Source organism: Microtus pennsylvanicus, chromosome 1 (genome assembly GCF_037038515.1).
Source record: "Microtus pennsylvanicus isolate mMicPen1 chromosome 1, mMicPen1.hap1, whole genome shotgun sequence".
NCBI classification, from domain to species: domain Eukaryota; kingdom Metazoa; phylum Chordata; class Mammalia; order Rodentia; family Cricetidae; genus Microtus; species Microtus pennsylvanicus.
The window spans coordinates 104,062,813-104,085,497 of NC_134579.1; the positions used below are offsets into that span (position 1 = coordinate 104,062,813).

Below are 22,685 nucleotides of genomic sequence, written 5' to 3' on the forward strand. Positions count from 1 at the left end.
GATCAGATTGACTTGTAGGCATGCCTCTATGGGTCGTCTTGGTTATTAATTTATAGGAAAAGGTCTAGCCAATAGTGGATGGCATCATTCTCTGGCCAGGTGGTACCCTATTCCCTAAGAAACACGGGTAAGCATGAACCTGTGAGAAAGCCAGCAAACAGTATTCCTCCATGCTTGAGTTTCTGCTCTCACTTCTCTCAATGATGTACTACAACCTGTAAGGAGAAATAAACCCTTTCCTCCCCTCAGTTGCTTTCTGGTCAGAGAGGGTTTTTGTTTATTTGTTTGTTTTGAAGGAAAGAAACCAAACAGACTTGACTTAAACTTTATTCTATCTGCCACAGAGAGTAGGAACCTGCTGCTCAGCTGCCCAACTGCGTGGAACACACATGGGCACCAAGATGACTCATTTAAGTTTCTTCCTCTTCCTCATCGTCTTCATCCTCCTCAGAGCTGAAGGTGCCATTAGGCAAGCTATAGACTCAGATGACCTGCCTGTTGGGGTCCTTGAGGATGAGGCCCTTGCCCTCCTCCAGCTTCACGCAGATGTCCATGACGCAACTTAAGATGGCCCAGGCATTCTCTATGCTCAGGTTGATCTGGCTGGCAAACTCATTGGGCTTAAACTGCTGGGTGCCCAGGATGACGTGGCCTTAGGAGCCCTTTATCTGGTACCTGGACACATACCCGAGCTTCAAGTACTCATATCGAGCCAGCAAAGCACAGCAGGTCCAGCGAGTCAACTTGTAACTATTGTTCTTCAGCTCAGTGGCAATGACAGCTCTGCACTGAGAGTCCAACTTCTGCCTCCAGTCAACGCCACTACAGTGCCTGGAGTCCCACTGGTTGAGTGTTTTGATGTTGATGAAGGACACTCCCCCATTGGTACCAGTCATGATGCCATCATGTTCACAGTGGACGATAAGATCGATGCCACCTCCAAGTTTCCACCTGCAGTAAAAGCTAAGCCACAGAGATGATCTCATTCTTACCCATGTCCTCCTCCAGAAACGGGTTTGGGTTGGGGAAACTGTATCTTTCTCTCCCCATTCTTGGGCATTGTGGTTGATGTAGGTGGCTTCCATGGCCAGGTTACGAGGTGAGTTGAAGGCATTGCCTTCATCTTGAGGGGGTTCATTGGCTGTCTCACTCACAGTCAGGAGGTGGAAATCAGAGTTGTCCCTCTTGTTTAGAGAGTTTAGACCCAACTCTCCGAACAACAACGTCTCAAGAGTACACAGAGCGGGTGCAGCTCATCAGTGTAGCCTGGATGGCATCTCTGGCAAGCACATTGCCCTGCGTTTTTGCTAGCTTCCGAATGAAGGGTCGTCTGTGGTGGTGAAGGTGTATGGAAGATGTGCTTGATGCTCTGCAAAGGCTTCTCAGTCCGCGTGGTGATGCCGTCAAAGGTTTTGCTATAGTACTCCAGTGCACCACAGCACTCGATGTGAGGCTCTGACACTTCCAAGTAGCGCATCTTCATCAGCCGAGGGAAGTCCATCTCCTCTTTCACCTCCCAGTCACTGCGAAATTCAACTGAAGAGTCTCAAGGTGTCTGTGACTTCTGGTCCCACTCCCGCCTCACTCCACATTGCTTCTGAAATTTTTTGTACAAGCGCATTTGTTCTCTCTCTTTCTGCTTGGCACTCTTGGGTAGTGTTTGTAGGTTGAACATGTGTTCTGGTGGTCTTTGTCTCTGCGGAGGTTCCACTGGGCTATGTGACTACAGTGATAGAGTACTTGCTTATGTGTGTTAGGCCAGTGCTCTACCGCAGACACATTGCTTCCAGGCTCTCTCTGGGTAATTCTAAGCAAGCGCTCTAAGACTGAGTTACACTACCGTCCTCTGACTGGTGGATGCTAGGCAAAGGTTTTACCCCAGGGCCACATTCTCAGCCTTTTCCTAGTAAATTATAGGCAAGTGAGCTTCTACTAAGCAATGTCCCTCACCATCCACTGAATAATTTTAATGAGGGGTTCTACCCTCCAGCCCTTCAGTAAAGTTGTCTAGGCAAAGGCTCCACCACCTAGCTCGTCCTCTTCTCTCTACTTATGAGTTGATGTTGAGATAGAGTTTTACAAAGTTGGCCGTGCTGGTCTTGAGTTTGCTCTGTCCCCCTTAGCAGAGATAACCATTTTATCACATGCTCTACGTGATGACCAAACACCAAAAACCAAAAATGTTGCAAAAAGTCGGAAACAATTTATGCCATGGAAGATAAATTATGGGTTTGTGTTCTTTATGAGCTTTCTATCCATTTCCCTGACCATCTTCACTTCCCCCATATAGAAAGAGTGATATCACCTTATTAAGAAGTCATTAGTGGGCACTTAGTATGTGGTAGGCCTGGACTCACCAAGATTATGTCAGTTAGTGCCACTTCCTGCATTCAAGAGGTTCTCAGTCCATGGAGGAGGAGAGTTTAGCAACTGTTCACCACATACATAAGGTTTAATACCCGGCAATAAAAAGCACATCAAACATTTATGGTTAAACCCTTCTCTGTCTATAGAGAAAGTCAAGTTGATTTTAGATTCTGTACCTTGAGACAATGTCTTTGCACATGAAATAGGTTCAATGGTGTCTCCCAGAGATGTCTGCAGCCTCATCCCCTTAACTCATAAGTGCATACCTTACTTAGCCAAAGGGACTTTGGGGGGTTCTAGCCCCGTGCTCTACCCTTTAAGCATCCCCAGCCATCTTTTTATTAGCAATATGATCTCATTAAGTTATTCAGGATGATTTTGAACTCAGTATTTAGCTCAGGCAGGTTTTTAGCTTTTAAACCTCCTACTTCAGTATCTCAAGTGCGCTGTCAGATCTGACTTTTCTTACCTCCAAATGAAAGGGTAATGGGGTAATTGATTTTGTGTTGGGTTCAGTCCCTAATTCGTGACAATGTGTTATAACAACAATACAGAATGGGACAGCATGTGCATTCTATGCTTGCTAATAACTGTGATTCATAGATCTACTATTGAAAGCAAATTATCAGGAAGATTTATAGTTATGATTTTCTGTAATGAGGGTCAATAGCTTTAGGTATGTGTGAGGAAGAATTTGGTCAGATTGTTCCTAGGATATGAACAACTGTCTACCCACCAAATAGGGAGTTGATGACAGATCAAAGTACCAATTATACCAAAGTCCATCTTGGTGAACCAGTGAGTTTGCAGGGGTGCGGGGAGTCTTGAGAAGCTTGTTATTTGGGGGAACTACCTAAGACTTGTGAATTGCTTGTTTTCTGGATCTTGTGAACCTTTCTCCTACATCCTAGAGGCAAATTTCAGTAAAAAAAAAATTCCTATACAATAGGAAGACAGCCCACTATTTAATTCCATTCAGTGGAAAATTTCAAATGTATCTTGGGTTATATAAAGGAGACCCTTGATGTATTTTGAAAGCAGAATGTCTTGTTCCCATTTTACACCTAACAACTTGCCCTTTGCAGCACACACAGGGCCTGCACTTATGCCCTACCTCAAAAGAAGCCTAGAAATGAACATCTGTGCAGGATAAAACCTTGAAAGTAGTTAAACTTACATAAGGCTTCAGAGAAAGCTTCCTTTAGTCCCATGATCAAACTCCCACTCAACTCTCTGATAGGGCAAAGAGAAAGTGGGTTTTCATCACCCTTCTATTGTGGTGCTCAGACTTCTAAGAAATGGTGAGTTGCTTCATAGGATACCTGCTTCCTATGACTCTTGTGTTTTTATTTGGTTAGTGGTCTGTGTTATTAGTTGACATATATAAATTCAGGGGCTGATGAGATGGTTCAGAAGGTGAAGGTCTGGTGACCTGAGTTTGAGAATAGTACCCATATACAAAGCTGAATGTGATAATCTGTAATCCCATACTTCTGTGCTGAGACTGGAGGCAGACTCAGGAAAGTCAACAGAAAGTTTGTGGGCCAGTTAGTGTGGAATGCACAGAACAGCATAAACAATGAGATCCTACCTCAAAAACAAGGCAGAAGAATCTTGCAAGTTGTCCTCTGACTATGGTATATGCACACACACACACACACACACACACACACACACACACACACCAGAAAGAGAATAATAGTGAGTAAAACTTTTAATTAAATACACACAATGGAAGTTTACAGTTTTTTTTGTTTAAAAAAAAAGGACATTTTCACGAGGACTTCCTTTTGCTTACACTGAATAAACAGGTAAGGGATGCTTTGTGGAAAGCAAGAGCTCTGCCCTAGTTTTATCTTCACATTATGGGATGGTTTCTACCTTTAAAAATATTGTGGGCAGGTGTACAACAGCTTCCTACAAATTGCAACATTCCCTCTGGGATGTAGGAAGAGGCTCATGGGACTCAGGAAGTAAAAAACTTCCTAGTTTGGAAAGCTGAAACTTGCAAGATCCATGAGGGCCCCTCCTCATTGTCATATAAGTAGACAGACAGACAGACAGAGAGACAGAGAAGGAAGGAAAGAAAGAAGGAAGGAAGGAAAGTAAGCGAAGGAAGAAATGAACCTACAAGGGGAGGAGGCTGCCCAGATGAGCTGCCAAGAAATTCTCAGACCCATTAAGCTGCTTGCAAGATGTGCAGAAAGGACCAGGGTGGCAGCCTCTGAGAGCGAGTGGTGATCTGTGTTAAGGTCGCCTTTCAGTGAAACAGCTACTCCATACCCATACTCTTCTGAGCAACCCAATGCAGATTCACTGGTTCGCCAACTTGGACTCTGGTGCAATCACTATTTGGTCTGTCATGGGCTCCCTAGCTAGAATGAGTAGTGTGTGTGTGTGTGTGTGTGTGTGTGTGTGTGTGTGTGTGTTGTGTCTCCCCAGGAAAAGTCTAACACACAACATGGGCTGCTCCCCTTTGAGAATCATATAATTAGTTGGGTAGGCCTCCACAGTGTGCCTGTCTCCCAGGTGGGCACTCCTTGCTTATGTCAAATACAGAGTATAATTATCTTTAATTCCCTCTTGTCCACCAGGAGATCAAGGAAGAATACTCCTAAAGAAATGAGAATAAAAGAAGCAATTGAACAATGCTTCTCTGGCTGAAATAAAGCATTTTCAGGTTGGGTTCTACTTCTTGAAATGATAGGAAATTGTCAGAAGTCTCCTAATATGGGATTGAGTCCATCTTTTCTGCGTCATTTTGAAGAGGAGTCACACGAAGACATGCTTTCGAAATAGCCAAGCACTGGCCTGCTACACAAACATGATAATCCGCATTTTGGCCCTAGAGCCCACATAAACACAGGCATGGCGACATATGCTTGCGGATGTTGAGGTATGGGATGTGAGGACAGCACCACATTTTGGAGGTGATACAACCATTTGCCACCTCTCTGACCAGCATTCACACAATTTCTCTCCGCTCTTTAACAAGTGAAGACAGCAATGCCTAACTCAGAGTCACCATAGTGTGCTTACAAGTGTGCATATGCATGCGTGCCTCCACATAAGCATGTGTGATAAATATTAAGCCGCAATAGGCGTCACACGAATTATAATTTCTAGTATGCAATCAGTAAGCAATTACAGATTTCTTTGTTTGCGAGAACTGGGCCAGGCACTGCATGCTGTGTTCTGCAATGACTGCCGCTTATAACTGTAGCTTCTCAACTAAAGCGACTCATTGATTGAGTCTTCACTGCAACCATCATGGTTAGCCCTCATTGTCAAGTTGCCTGGATTTAGAATCACATAAGAGACACACAATTGGATTTTTCTAAGTGTGCTTCCAGGGAGGTACACCTAAGAAGAAAGGTTTAACTGGTATTGTTGCTGGCACCATCTTATGGGCCAGAGTCCTTCCTGGAACTAATGAAAAAGAGAAAGTGAGCTGAGGACCAGCATTCATCTTGTTAGGCTCTCTAACTTCAGATACATTGTGGCCGTTGCCTCATGCTCCTGCCACCATGCCTTTCCCGCTGTGATACATTGTATCCCAAAACTACAATACATTGTATCCTGAAACCACGATACATTCTATCCCAAAACTATGATATATTGTATCCCAAAACTATGATACAGGGGGCTGGAGAGATGGCTCAGTGGTTAAGAGCATTGCCTGCTCTTCCAAAGGTCCTGAGTTCAATTCCCAGCACATGGTGGCTCACAACCATCTGGAATGAGGTCTGGTGCCCTCTTCTGGCCTGCAGACATACACACAGACAGAACGTTGTATACATAATAAATAAATAAATTAAAAAACTATGATACATTGTATCCTGAACCTATGATACATTGTATCCTGAAACCAGGACCCATAATAAACCCTTCCTTCTGTTTCTCTAGTCGTTGTGGATGGTCCTTATTTCTGGGTTCATAGTCCTGGGTGCTACAAAAAAGCATGGTGAGGAAGACACAAGGAGCAAGCCAGTTAGCATCATTCCTCCATGGCCTCTGCATTAACTGTTCCTAGCTTCAGTCCCTGGATGATGGTCAACCAGTTGTAATATGAAATAAACCATTTCCTCCCCAAGTTGATTTTAGTCTTGGCGTTGTATTACAGTCAACTAAGACGTGCTTTGACAATTTAGTGTTGATTTAATAACAGTGACTCTCTAGAGAACATCCATGTCTTCAGCTTTACTGGGACATCTGAGGCACCCGACCTGTAGACTGAGCAGCTATGAGCAGCTACCAGGCTAACTCTCCATGGTGTGGACAGCCATTGGTAGTTGCTCAGATACTGTCGTGTGTGCGTGTGTGTGTGTGTGTGTGTGTGTGTGTGTGTGTGTGTGTGGTGTTATTGGTAAAATCGGTACTGTTCCTCTAGAGACCACTGAGTACTAATAAGCACTTAAAATCTTTACTATGTTTATGGAGGCACAGTGCTCCTAGGGTTTCAATGCTCTCTTAAGGCTTTTGCAAGCTCCTGCTTACAAATAGCATACTTTCAGCACACACACACACACACACACACACACACACACACACACACACACAGAATAAAAAACATTGTAAGGAGCATTGTCGGCCAAAGTGTCATAGCTTCATTACATATACATATACAAGCACATATGCAAATACATATACATATATACATACATCATATATACATACATAGATATACATCACACACACACACACACATACAAGTCCTAGAAGGGATTTGTTAAGTGAACAAGTTGTTGCAATGTATGGTCCATCATGGCATATAGCAACCTCGCAGGAGAGCTACACAATTGCTTTGTCTGGCCTCAGCATCATTAGCACCTTTTAGTGGTAGCTCACATGTAAGGAGGTCCCAGGGGAAAGCTATTGCTATTGGCTTACCTACCAGTCTATGGAAACCCCCCTTTTTCATGTATTTTCATTCTACCTGTTCTGAGGTGTGATTCAACACATAGGAAGTTGCCAGAGGACCTCATGTATGTTGGTAGGCCATGTTTCCTCTCCAAGATGCCTGTTCAGGGCCAATGCCACCTCTTTCTCCTGTTTCCATACATACAGTGCCAATGTCTGGGCTTATTCCTTTAACTGGTACAGTTTCCATAAAGAGTTTAAATTTGCGGTGGCCACAGCAGGGAGCTTTTCACGGCAACACGGTTACTGACGTGAAAGGTATCTTTGAACAAATGAAGAATGAGGAAACCCTCTGAGGGAAATAATTCATCGTATTGGTCTGAAAGAGTGATGATTTTGCTTAACCCGGCGGTCACCCCCTCCTTCAACTCCGTGCTTGGAAAATAATAATTGCTGACTTTTTAATTGTTTGGGCTGATAAAGCTGTCAAGCGAGCACAAGCTATATCAAAACCAGCTGCATGTCATTTTCTTTTGTGTGTATATATGTCAGACTCTGTTTCTCTACATCTAAACTTTCCGCTTTCTCTTTGTATGAAAAACATAATTAGCCCTTTTTCAAGGATAATTTCATATTTGCCTGCATCCAGTTGCCCCTGCTTTTTTTTTGTTTCTTTCATTTTATTTCCTCTTTGAGGAAAAAAAAAAGTTAAAGAGATTTTACTAAGGCAACTGTTCAGTTGTTATGTTCAAACAATGAGTTATTAATCTATGCTTCTTTTTGAATACCAAAAAGTAGTGTGTGTGTGTGTTTGTGTGTGTGTGTATGAGCGCATGCATGGTTACCATATATTTGCAAGTACCTACAGAATCCAGAAGAGGGAGTGAGATCTCTGGAGACGGGTTGCAGTTGGTTGGACGCTGTCTGACACGGATACTTGGAAGCAACCAAAAAGTCTTCTAGGGAAGTGGGGAGGAGGCAGAAATTTTTTCAATTAAAAAAAAAAGTCTTCTAAAAGACCATCTAGTGGTCTTCACCACTGAGCCATCTCTTCAGTCCCTAAATGGCATATTTATGTAACTACCTATATTACTTACTTCTCATGCCATCGTGGTAGAATATTAGATTACAGCATCTTAAAAAAGAGGGTTGATCTACTTTGCTTGTCTGTTGTTATGGTAACATACCAATCAAAAACAACATGGAGGAGGAGAGGGCTTATCTTACAGGCTGTGATCTATCTATGAGGAAAGTCAAGACAGAGACCTGTGGAAGAACAAACACTTTTTACCAGCTCATTCTTATATTGCCCAGATCCACCTGCCTAGGGCTGGCACCACCCACAGTGAACCAGGGCCTCCACATCAATTAGCAACAAAGAAAACTGCTTCTCCGACATTCCCACTGGCCAATCTGAAGGAGGTAATTCTTCAGCTGGAGTGTCCCCTTCCCAGGTGACTCTTGGTTTAGTCAAGTGGACAACTGAAGCTGACAATGACAGGCAGATGGATTTGGGTTCCGAAGTTTCCATATGTGTGCTCTTTACATAACCCACCAGAGAAGGTGGCACTCCTGGGCAGTTTCATTCTACCAGTTCCTCCAGCCCATGAGGTAGTTTTATCCACTTTAGGTGTGGGTCTTGATCTCAGGGAACACCGTCACAAATACAGCGAGAGGTGTGCCTTGTCCATTGTTAATCTAGCCAGGTGGGCAATAAATGGAAACCCTACTGCAGACTTAGTTAATATCAGAAAATGAGGAGGGGGAACTCATTGTAATAACAGACAGCACTTTCCGACAGGGTATCTGTCCGGTCCTCTCTTTATGCAGGGCCAGTGTATGAAGAGATCCAAAGAAGAAACTGTGCCACCTGCCTCCTTTCCCTTCTTCCTGGCTGTGTCTGTGTCTGCTCTGTTCATCCTCCTGTGCCGTTAGACCTTGGCTTCTTTGACAATCTAGTGTTGACTTAATACCAGTGACTCTCTAGGGAACGTCTATGTCTTCAGCTTCACTGGGACAGCTGAGGCACCCTGACATGTAGACTGAACAGCTATGAGCAGCTGCTCTCTAACTCCCCATAGTGTGGACAGCCATTGTTAGTTGCTCAGATACTGTCGTGTGTGTGTGTGTGTGTGTGTGTGTGTGTGTTATTGTTACTGCTCCTCTAGAGACCTCTGACTACTAATAAGCACCTCAAAAAACTTTCTATGTTTATGGAGGTACAGTGGCATGAGAGAGGAGAGAGAGAGAAAGAGAGAGGAGAGAGGGAGGGGGAGAGAGAGAGTGGGGAGAGAGTGTGTTTGATGAGAGAAGGAGGGGGAGAGAGGAGAGAGAGAGAGGAGAGAGAGTGTGTTTGAGGAGAGAGAGAGGAGAGAGAGTGTGTTTGAGGAGAGAGAGAGAGAGAGAGAGAGAGAGAGAGAGAGAGAGAGAGTCAGTTTGTGTTGCAGCAAGCCCCCTGGAGCTGTAGTCACAGGTAGTTGTGAGCTGCCTACCAGAGCTGCTGGGAACTGAACTCTGGTTCACCCTCTGTGAGAACAGCGTGTACATTTAAGCCATCTTTCCAGCTTCTGAAACAAATTCTTTTTACCATCAGATTTCAGCAAGTTTAGAGCCACATCTGCTCCTGGAGTTGCCCAGCCCAGGACTCGTCCATGCTTCTTCCCCTCTCCCACCCCAAACTGATTTGTGTTCAATTTTGGTTCTTTGAAGTAAAAAAGACCCTGACATGGCATTTCTCACTGGGGAAGATGCAGAATTCCATCAAGCCGAGTTGGTAAAGCCAGCCATATAAGCTAGCTAAGGTGGCAGCACTCATTGGTGTAAACAGCACAAATCTGAGAGACTTAAATGAAAATCGTGGGGCTGGATGAGATCATGAGGCAGTGGGAACAGAACGGAACCTTGCCTGAATTTTAACTAAAGACCTTGGGATCCTGCCAACTCCACCACTTTATAGAATGACAACAGGGGCCATAATGGCTTCCACCACAAGGCACAGAGCTCAAGGTATAACTATGAGATATGGAAGGCTTCTCACTGCAGAAGGCTGCCGAAGAGATAAAGCTACAGGGTCACTCTTAAGTGACTCCATGTTAAAGAAAGGCTCCAGTGTGGCAGCTGAAGAGATGGCGTTTAAGTGCACTTGTTCAATTGTGAAGATAAAAGTTCAAATCTCAGCACCCCTATAACAAGTGTGGCATTATGTACATACCCATAATGCCATATCTGAGGGGTTGGGAGACAGGGTTGCCAGGGCTTTCTGACTTCCAGCATAGCTGAGAAAATAGGAGCCTCAAGTTCAAGGAGAGACTCTGCCTCAAAGGAATAGATGGAGAGTGATGGAAAATGACACCTAGCCCCTTCTTCTGCACATGCACAGGCTTACACACACACACAAACACACACACATACCAATACATGCATGCAAACAAACAATCCCTTTTAAGAACAGGGACTCTCGGTGTTTCTATGCTTTGAAAGACTTTATGTCTTCTCCCCAATAGTCTTGTCATTATTGCACCAGTAGGTGCATCTTGTCTGACAGGTTGGTATTGTAGCACGCAGGGTTCACAGTGTAAGAACATTGGTAGCTTTTCTCCCTGGCAGCCTATAAAGCAAATTCTCGCACTATGAATGCTGGCCAGTAGGGAGGTAGCTTCCAGCTTGGTTAAAGCTTTGTTTCTTTGTATCTTGGGTTAGGAAATGCAGTGTCTTCAGCAACAGGGTCTTATTATCTAGCCCGAGTGTACAACTGAGACCCATGGCAGTAGCCTGTATTGTTTTGGGGGCTATCTGGAGCCTCCCTGGTCAATAATTCACACTTGAAAGTAGGATTTTCATTTAAAAACCTATGATTTCTGGAAGGAACACTTCTTCAGTTGTTGTGACAGCCCTCGCATATTAACCAAAGTACTCCATTAAAACGTGAACTAGTGTTACAAGAATGGATGTCATTTCTCAGAATCATTTTTACACACTGTATGGCCACATTCTTACCCATAGAAACTTCAGGGTTGGGGGGATGGCTCAGTCTGTGAAGGGTTTGCTGTTCAAAGTCTGAAGTTCTGCTCTCGATCCTCCAGAGCCAAGTGAAAATCCAGGCATTGTGACAGGTGTCTGAATCCCAGTACTGTGATTCACAGACAGGTGGAACCAATGAGCTCAGCAACTGGCCACTGTAGTGGAACTGGCAAGCTCCAGGTACCGGCGAGAGATGCTATCTCAGAAAATCAGGGAAATGACTCTATGAAATAATATTTGAGATTGACTCTCTGGCCTCCACATGCATGCATACACATGTATGCACACACCCTATGTGTATCTATACTCACATGAGCACATGCGTATGTATGCACATACCATATACACACCACATACATGCACTCATACTATATATACACACATAAAGTACACACAGCGAGAAGGTTGCATTGCAGTAACCAAATATCAGCAGTCTCCAAAGAAACATGGTTTAGATATTTACTCATTGCTTGTCCGCTTCTCTGAATCTTGGAGAGACGCTTCACGTGTTCGATGGAACTACATCGTCATGCCCAAAGTGGTCAAAATGGATATCGATTCTGCACCACTGTAGTTGATGAAGACCCCACCACCACCACAAACACACTTAACACTTATAGGATTAATAGTAGGGGAGACAGAAAGATCAGACAGGGTGGGGGTCACAGTGATCAGAATGTATTTTATACACATGTGAGATTGTCAAAGAACGAATGCAATAAAGGTAAAAAGAAATTAGTGAGCATCGAAAGACAGCCCTAAAAGGAATAAATGAGGAGAGGATCTTGCACCAACCGGGAAAAGGCGAAGCATTAGTGAGATGTTGCTTAGAGACTTCTTGCTGGTGTGGATGAGAGAACTGCCCAGAAAAAAAGCTGGAAGGAAACACTGGAAGCTCCAAATCTCTCTACAGTGCAACCACCAACCTGCTAATACTGGGGCTAGAGGGGTTGCTCAGTGGGGAAGGGAGCTTGCTGTGCAAATAGGAAGATCTGAGTTCAATTGACCACTACCCCAGTAAATGCTGGGTGCAGCCATGCATGCGTCTGAACCACAGTGCTCTGGTGGGAAGAGACAAGAGAATCGCTACCAGATTATCTCCAGATTCAATGAAGACTCTGTTGCAAGTGGGTGAATGGGGCATCTCATGCCCTCCTCTGGCCTCTGTGTACAGGGCATGCACACCTGCACACAAGCATGAATGTATATTCTATACACTGTACACACACAGATAACACAAAAAAGCCTTAAAATTTTAAGAAAAGAAAAATGGGTCTTGTCACATTGTTATTGTTGTGCCCCACAAAAAAAAAATAGCTGTAGGAGCACCTTTTGTTGTCTGCGTGGGTCGCCCATAATTAAAAGGTTGAATTAGTCATGTAAACAAATTATTGTGAACAAAGGGGTTTACAAATTCTGGCTAATTGGTTTGAATTCCCCGAAGCTTTCCACTGTTTTTAATTCAATAACACAGTGTAAATTTTCCAGTTAGGGAAACTCTAACAGGAATTGGCAGAAAACTAAATAATTGATATTGTCAGCAAGAGCGGCAGCAAGCGCCGGTGTTATTGTTTGCCAGCAATTTCCAGGGAGGAAAAAGCATGAAGTTTAATGAATTAGCAATAGAAGCTGTAGACAGCTGGTTCTCAGTGGCCTCTCCATAGGCTTGGCCTCTGACTGGGAAAAAAAATCCTAAAGTACATATGACTAGACCGACTGCTGGCTTGGAATATGATAGAGCACACCGCGGTAACTCGTGCTCTATGATGGGCCTGGAAACAGTGATGAACGTGTGTGGCTGCTGCATGCTGCTCGCTGTCTCTGAGCGTCGTGGTGATTGTCTGTCCAAACAAACATCTGGAATCAAAGGGATAAGGCTGACTCTAGAGTCTTCAGACAATGGCTTGGGAAGACAGGAGGCATGTCTGTTACTTATATTCAGGGTTTCCTAAAGTTGGCTGCTGGTGGGACTGCAAATTGACACAGTCACTATGGAAACTGGTGTGAAAAGTCCACAAACACTTGAAAGCAAGACGACTGTAGGATCCTTGGGGGTATGCCTGAAGAAATCTAAGGCAACCTACCACCAAGATATCTTCCCTTTGTGGGTTGGAGAGATGACTTGGTGGTTAAGAGTTTTGTTGCTGTTATAGAGGACCTCAGTTTGGTTCCTAGCATCTCTGTCAACCCGTTACAGGTTTAAAACCACCTGTAACTCTCTCTCTCTCTCTCTCTCTCTCTCTCTCTCTCTCTCTCTCTCTCCCTCCCTCCCTCCCTCCCTCCTTCTCTCCCTCTCTCTCTCTCTCTCCTCTCTCTCTCTCTCTCTCTCTCTCTCTCTCTCTCTCTCTCTCTCTCTCTCTCTGTCTCTGTCTCTCCACACACACACACACAATTAAAAAAACAAAACTGTTTTCAAAAAATTCTATTTGCACGTTCATCTTTGCTGTACCACTTTGCAGTAACCAATTTGTGGAAGTGGCTTCCATGCTGGTCAATTGATGATGGAAATACAGAACATATACCCAATGGAGTGTTTTTAGCCATGAAGACAAATTAGATTATGTCACTTGCAGAAAATGGATGAAAATGGAGATCATTATGTAACGTGGTACAAGCCAGACTCATAAAAATATATATCACATGTTTCTTCTCATGTGCAGAATCTAGATCTTTTTTAAACAATCATGAAAAAGGGGAGAAGCTATTTTAGACAGGAAAATGACTAATGGAAAGGCAAGAGAGGATAATGGGAAGGTGAATATGATCAAAGAATATAATATACATACATGAAATGTTATTATGAAACTCATAACTTTTGCAATTAATAATTATTATAAATAAGAAGATCCAGTGTAAACAACATATTTGCTCCAATGGTCAGAGTTGATTGTCAGCTTGGAAGAGTCCGGCTTGCATTACCTGGGAGAAGCTGCTGCATGCCCATGACCTCCCAAGTATTCTCCTCTCTCCACCTCCCATCTCAAGATAGGAATTCTGGGATTGTGGGAGTGGGGTTCCGAACTCAGGTCCTCATGCTTGCACAAATACGTTATCCACCGAGCTACCGCCCAGCCTGGCGTCCAGCATGGTACTTTAATCCACACATACAAGATGCAGCAGTCAGGCCAGGGTAATTAACCTCTCCATTGCCTCAAACATATATCGCTTATCTGGATTTTGAACATTAAATTCTTTCTTCTAGATATTTCACAATATGAAATTAATTGCTGTCAACCACAATCACGTTGTGGTGCCAGAGGAAGTAGAAGATGTCCCACTGACTCTGTTATACCTCTTTACACGTCAGCCAGCCCCTTTTAAAGCTTCCCATTTAATGTTCTAAAGTGAGAAAGCAGGCTTGGTATAAAAGTCTTATAAAACTGAGAGATGGATGCTAAAAAAAAATAAAAAAAACAAAGCAAAAAAATAAATAAATAAAACAGGTTTCCTGCCCAATGTAGTGGAGTAAACATTTCTGAACAGGTATTTCACTAATGTTTGACTCTTTCCATTTTCCCCAAACATTTTTCCTGTTTACATAAATCTCTTCTCTCTAAATGAGATTTTTCTCCTGTATCTGCCAGTTCACTTTGAAACATAATATATGGGCTGGAAGATGGCTCAATGGGTAAGAGCCCCGGCTGAATAAACGCGAGGGCCCCAGTCAGATTTCAAGGACTGGTATACTAAGCCAGACACAAGTGTTGCATACCTATACCCTCAGGGCTGTAGGATACAGAGACAGGGGGATGACTGTGGCTAGCTGGCTGCCAGCCTAGCTCCAGGTACAGTGAGAGACCCTGTCTCAGAGGAGGGGGGGTGGAGAGTGAAGAAGCAGAGTGCTGAATATCCTCGTCTGTCCTCCATGTACAGGTGGGAGAGCACACCCCCTCACACTCATGTTCATGTATCACACATACACACTCACATGTACACATACCACACACAGATACACATTCACATGTTTTTATACCCAAGTGTGCACAACACACACGTGTGCACAACACACACACACACACACACACACACTGCAAAATAAGCCACAGGAGCTTTCAACTTGATAGATGAGCAATTTACGTTCCCTTTCCTTCATATCGTTTCTGGTGACTTTACAAGTGCTTTAGCTCCATGTTTAGCAATTTTGCGATCATGGCTGTGATGACCAGAATGGAGCTGCTGTCTTTCTTGTGATGCTTTCCCCTGCTCTTTATTTAGTAACTGTCTGCTCTGTCCTTGGCTTAATTTCCACTGACCCCGAGGAGAAGGCTTTCTTCATGCGCTGGCAAGGTTCTGAGATACTTTCACACATCTTTATAACTCCGGGAAGCGGTTGGTTTCGTTTCCTGGAGATATACTTGATGGCCCCATCTGCTCTCCAACAACTCCAACCTCTGCCATTAGAGGTTTTATTGTGGATGTCTTCTTTGAACTCTTTTACCTCTTGCAAGAGCATCGATGACTCTGGGAGATGGTTTGCCACACTAGAGCAAGGGCATGACTTCGAACCCTCAGAATGCTCAGAGCCCAGAGACAACGGTACTTGTCTAGAATCCCAGCACTCCTATAGGGAGATGGGCAGAGGCGTGCGAATCCTAGGATGCTCCAGAGCTGGAGAGACTGGAGCACAGAGGGAAGAACAATACAGAGACTCCCTCACACGGAGGGCAGAGTCTGGCTGCTGAGGTTGCTCTCTGGTCTGCACCGTGGCATATCACACACACAAACACGCACACGAACACGCATGTGTGCACAGACACACACACACACACACACACACACACGTAAAAACCAACTTGCTTCCACATAGACTCTTGGTTTGATACTTTTTTTTTGGTCTTGTTTATGTAGGTGTAACCCTGCTGTCTTTTGGTACCAAACATTTCATTTTCTAAGCCTGAGGCCACTACTTTTCCCCCTTTTGTCCCTTGAATGATTTGTTGTCTGGAAGCTTTGTTCCTTCTAAACCCCTCCATTCCGAACTTTCAAACTTTCATAATTTTTTTTAACTAACAGTTCTTTATTTTATTTAAATAACTTTTTTCATTTATTTTATATATGGACCACAGCTTCCCCTCCTTCCTCTCCTCCCAGTCTCCCCTGCTTCCTGTCTACCCCCTCCCTTCCACTCCATCTCTGTCTCCATTCAAAAATGGGCAGATCTCTCATGGGCTTGTGCAAAGCATGGTATAATGTTGTTTTTTTTTCCACTTGTCCTTTTGTTATGAAGTTTCTCTTCATTATTACTTTGTCATTTTCTATATACTGCTTTTGTTTTTAAATTTCTCAAAACCTTCATCTCCAGGATAGAATCCATCATTTTCTTATATTTTATTTTTCTTATATTTTAATTAATTGACTTGTGTGTGTGTGTGTGTGCGCACGCGTGCATATATGCATATGTCACGGTATGTGTGTGGAGGTCAGAGGACAACCTGTGGGAGTCAGTTCTCTCCTTCCACCATGTGGGTCCCTGGAATCAAACTTGGGTCATCTGGCCCAGCAGCAAACCTCTTTACACACTGAGCCACATTACTGGCCCTATATTTTATTTCCTAGCTTCCATTTCTTCACACACTCCTACACTTCTAGCTGTATGTGTGTGTGTGTGCACTACTGCCCCATGTACATGCAATGGATGTGGCATTCTTTGATTTTCTGTATTGCATTGACCAACTCTTTCATAACTGAATTTTAAAGTCTGATTTTATTTAATTTCCAGACTAGAGTGCTGGTTTACTTTTTTCGGTCCCTCCCTCTTTTATAAAGTCTCTAAGGGTTCCAGTGTAAGCTCCCCACTGCTGGCTACCAGCTCGCTCTATGTCCTTACAACCATGAACTGTGACCTCACCACCTCCATGCTTTTTCTGCCATTTGTCCCGCGTATATTCATATTATTAATCATACAGAAATGCACATGGGGACATTGCTGGGATAGTGGTTCTTACTAAATATGATTGCAAAATTTGAGATAAGAAATTGAAGGCACAAAGGCGGTCTTTGCAAATACGCAAGTCTGTGAGTTTGTAAGAGATTTAAAGATGTGGCCTAGTCACTAAATCCCACCAGAAATATCTCAAAACAGATCGTGGTTTTGATATTTCTTCCATTTATTTCATTTGTCTTTAGTGAAGCAATACGGAGAGGAGAGATAGCAAGCCCATTGTTAAATGAGTGAGACAGTGGTGGCCCGAGGCCGTCCCTGAGTGAGAAAGGGGGTAATTAGAGCTATGATGCTTGCTGCCAGTGACTGTGCTTTACTTAACACTCTCAAAGATTTCTGTTTATTGATGTGTCTGTGTGTGCACATCAGTGCCAGTGATTGCGGTGGTCAAGGCAGGGCGTCAGATCTCCTCGAGCTGGAGTTACAGGCAGTTGTGAGCAGCCCAATGTGGGTTTGGGGAGCCAAACTCAGGTCTCTGCAAGAGCTGCAAGTCCTCTGAAGCTTTCAGCCGTCTTTATCTTCAGGGCTCAGGGCCAGGATATATGCTGATAAAGTGAAGCTTCTGCCTCCGGGCCAGAAAGATGGCTCAGCAGGTAAAGACACTCGACACTAAATCAGACAATCTATATTTGATCCCAGGACTCAACATGGTGGAAGAAGAGAAGAGACTGCCACGCTTTCTTCTTTGCCCTCCACTCAGGTGCTGTGGCTTGTGAACACATACACTAAATAAATTTAAATGGTGCTGAAACTCTAATTACATTCACCGCATATTCTGTTGCAATAAGATAGTATGTGATTTAAAGAGCAGTTTATAGCAAAATGATTTATTTTGGCTCATGGTTTTAGAGAGTTCGGTCCATCGTGGCGGAGAAGGCATGCTGGCATAGAGTAGCTCATGTCTTGGCAGCCAAGAAACAGGGGGAGGGAATCCCATACCAGTGGGCACCATTCTTCTTCCCCATTTGTTTCAGCCTGGCCCCCTGATGTGCAGGATGACACCACCCCCTCCCCCAACCTTAGTTATCCCTCCCTGCCCTCAGCCTCACAGCTATCCCAGAGATGTGCTTGACTCGATGTCTCCTAGGTGTCCCATGGTCCAACGAGGTTGACAATCTGCACAAACCATCGTGATCACAAAGGGCAACTTCATCACTAGACCAGGTCCAGAGAGACCAGATGTAAACGGGCCACAGTCAACGGATGGGTCTGCAGAATGGATGGACACCTGCTCAACCCAGTGCCAGGTGCTAATAATCAGATGCATTGGTCTTAATCCCATCTGTGATTTTGCAGACAGCAGGCAGATTGGCAGAGTTAATTTACAGCACCCCGTGATCTCTCCCAAGCCTTGTATGTCAGGTCAGGCAGGAAATGGCATGTCTCGTGTCTATTTTACACGGGGGTGGGGGGAGTAAGAGTTAAAGGAAATCTCAGTGTTGGAAAGCTCATTTTTAACTCAATTGTCTAATTACGATTATGGATGGTGTCTGGATGATTAAGCAGGTCCGAAAAGGTAACATTCGCTTCTCAGATCATAGCTGAAGGACCGCTAGCCAAGCATGAAGTTTGGTTCATGATCATTAGAAGCTCACAGCAAAGCCTCTGGATACTGTTGTTGAGCTCCAGCTCATCCCAACCTTCGAGCCACCTCTGATAATGACAGTGGGCTGACTTTGTTGTTCAGGCTAGGAGCCTTTCCATTGGCTAGATCAGTTCATATGTAATTGAATTCACTTAGTTGATATGAAACATCATTGTCACCAGATTTTGTAATTAAAAAAAAATAATGTATATCTGGGGAGATGTCTCAGCCAGTAAAGAGCACGAGGATCTCAGTTTGATCCCCAGAACCCACATCAAAAAGCCCGGAATTGTGCCGCATGCTTATAATCCCACTGCTAGAGAGGTGGAGACAGGCAGGTAGATTCCTGGGGCTCCCTGGGTAGCCTAGCCTATTTGGTAAATCCTGGACAATCAAAGATGCTGAGTCCTTATAAAAAAGAATAGACAACTTCTGGAATAACACATGAGTTGTTTTCTGGCCGCTATAGAGATGTACACACATGATCTACACACACACACACACACACACAAATCCCACAAAATAAAAAATAAATAAGGTAAGCATTATATCATTTTCCTTGGTACCTAACTACACAGAGTTAGGTGTCCCTCTTTCCCCCAGTCTGCCATACACACCCACGATTTCAGAAATACTGACAACATAGTCTTATGTGGATTATAGTTCAGGATGGGAACCCTTGCAATCTCTGCTGGTTTACACAGAAGTCTTTGCATGACCTTAATCTATTATGATAAGCTCGGGCCATATGCAAGCCTTTTTAAAAAGCAGTCAGTTTAGAGGGGACCTTGCCAGCTGCGGGTGACAGAAATGTGCAGAAAAACACCAGGCCAGGTAAGTATGAGGGAAGCTGTGGCTAACTGAGTGGGTACCATAGGCCATGGTAGACACCCCACAGGTGAAGAGCCTGCAGAGATCTGAAAGTATTCGATCCAGTGCAATATGAGAGTTAAGACATAGGGGTCTCATGAAGTGAGAAATTATTAATTTTGGTTTGGTTTGTGTGAGTGCATGCATGTATTTGTGTTGGGTTCAGGCATGTGTGCAGGTGCATGTGGATGACAGAGGACAACCCTGAGTACCATTCTTCAGGGGCTGTCCATATTCTTTTGAAACAGAGTCTCTCACTTCCTAGGAACTTCTCTAGTAGGGTTAGCCTGACTTAGCAGTAAGCCCCATGGATCTATTTCATCTCTACCTCCCCAGTGTTGGGATTGCAAGCATGTACCACCACAACTGGTTTACTTTTAAAAACAGGGGTCTGTAAGTTGAGTTTGCATCTTTATGTCCCAAAACAGTTTACCAGCTGAGCTACTGCCCCAGCCCTGGTTTTGCTTTTTAAGAATCAGGAGATGTTTTCAGGGGAACTGGGGAAATGACTTCATGGCTAAAGCACTTGTTTCCCAAATGTAAGGACTCAAATTCAGATCCTCAGAACCCACGTTAATGTTGAGTGAGTGTGGTGGCTCGTTGTAATTCCACACTAGGAAGGCAGACAAGGGAACTCCAGGGCAAGTGGCCAGCAAGACAAGCCACATCATTTAGCCCTGGGTTTGGTTGAGGGTCCCTGTCTCATTGAAGAAGGTGTGACTGAATAAAAAAGTAATCGAGGTTTATTTCCTACATTAACTTTAAGCCTTCATACACACGTGTACCCATGTGCATGCCCACCCTCCCATATGTGTGTCCAAACACATACAACACACACACACACACTTTATAGATGGAAGTTTCTGTCCCACCCAGTCCTGTAGCTGTTCAGTCATAAAGAAACAAACAGAGGCTTACATTAATTATAAACTGTTTGGCCTATTTGCTCAGGCTCATTACTAACTAGCTCTTACAACTTAAAGTAACCCTTAATTCTTATCTATGTTTAGATACATGGCTTGGTACCTTTTTCCAGTGAGGTATTCTTATCTTGTTTCCTCTGCATCTGGGTTGCAACTGCTCTCTGCCTTTCCCCTTCCCAGAATTCTCTTAGTCTGGTCACCTAGACTTCCTGTCTGGCTACTAGCCAATCAGCATTTTATTAAATTAATACAAGTGACAAATCTTTACAGTGTATGAGAGAATTATCTCATAACACACACAGCAGTGAATAAAGAAAAAGAACAAGCTAAGACCAGCTACTACTTAAATTAAAATGTTCCAATGCTGTGAATTCCTTCTGCTCCCCGAAGTTCATATGGCCAAAACTTAATCTATAATTCTGCAGTGCTAAGTGGTGGAGCCTCTAAGAGTGAATAAGTGTTGCTCAGCAGTTTCTGCAGTGATAAAAATCTTCCATCTGGGAACATGTGTTAAGGGACAGGTGTAAAAGGCAAGGGAAGCAGAAGGATATTTTAGGACAGCACCTTGCAAGGGGACGAAATGACAGGATGTTGAAAGGCAATAGTTCTCAACCTGAGTGTCGTGATGCTTTTGGGGTTACATATCAGGATATCCTGCATATCAGACAATTACTTCACAATTCATAAAAGTAGCAAAATTATAGTTATGAGGTAGCAGCAAAATAATTTTGTGGTTGGGGGTCACCAGAAGCTGAGGAACTGTAATAAAGGGTCACAGCATTAGGAAGGCTGAGAACCACTGATCTAAGGGGAGGTGAAATACTTCATCCTGCAATGAAGCTGTTAAGACAGGAAGTAAAATAACTCCAAAGAGCTCCATTTTAACGGACAAAATTGACTAGATCCCTCCCTTCACAAGAGCATATAAGCAATAAAGATGGTGGAGAGGCACTCTCAGACAAGCCTAGCCACTTGGAAGAAGCAGACAGTCACAGACAAGTCCGGTTGCCTGGCAAAGCCTCAGATCAATGGCACTAACTGCAAAGGCCACTCTGCAACCTGTTGGGTTGCCTATAGGCTGTACAGTGTGCTCCTGTTCCCAGATTCTGTGAGATGTTGTCACCAATGCTTGGGTGGGTCTTCCATGATGCTCCCTCTGCTGAGTAAGGTCTTCTCCTGTAACCCTAATAACATGCATTAGTTCACCAAGTTGGACTGCAGTGTTTTCTGTGCTGTGGTCTGTTATCAATTCCCTATCTAGGATGAGAAAACATTTGCTCTTGTCTCTCCAGATGCCATACAATATGAGGTTTTTCTGGTTCTGCCCTCATGGATGGTCTTAATGTCATTATTGGGGAGATTAGTTATTATGAGAGTTGCTTTCTTATAAAAGGATTATTGTAGCTCACTCCTTATCCTCCCCCACCCTTTTCTCTGTCTTTCCCTCTGCCTTCGATCAAAGAATGATCTAGAAGGACATCTCTTGCTAAATATCGCTTCTTGATGTTGATCTTCCAACCTCCAGAACTGTAAGAACTGACTCTCTGTTCTTTGGAAGTTACCCAGGCACACACCATATGTGATAGAAATATGAAATGGGTTAACACCTTAGTGGGGTTGCATGTTCTAATATATGTATAAGAAAGATAACCAGGAGCAGCACAGCTTTCTGTGCTGAGTGATGTCATGGTTAGAGGGGGGCGTGTGGTGAGTACATAAAATCTACCTGGACAGCATCCTTGTGCCCTATAGGAGCACAGTAAATTTGTGTTTAAGGCTTCATTCCCAAACAAACTATGGTTTCATTGATCTTTTCTGCAAGCATTTATTGAAAAATCTATGCTATGTCAGTCTCAGCACAGACAGGAAATGTAAAAAGACGTAAGACATAGTCCTAGACTTAAAGAAATTACCCAGGTCTTGTCATGAGGGAGAGAAGCCAGTCAGTGTGTGGGAAACTGCATTAGGCAACATAATAACTGCTGACATTATTCTAACATTTGCTCTATCTGGGCTAAGCACTTTAAACACACACTGAATAAATCCTGACCGGAGTTCTGGAAAGAAAAAAAGTCCCAGTTTCATTTCTGCTGCTGTGATAAAATACCCTACCAAAAAA

The 22,685-nt window shown here is 43.7% G+C and overlaps 1 pseudogene; it reads right to left on the reverse strand.

Moving 5' to 3' along the window:
* Positions 1-371: 371 nt before the first annotated feature.
* Positions 372-22,685, reverse strand: part of LOC142850718 (eukaryotic translation initiation factor 3 subunit D pseudogene) — a 138,819-nt pseudogene continuing 116,505 nt past the window's right edge.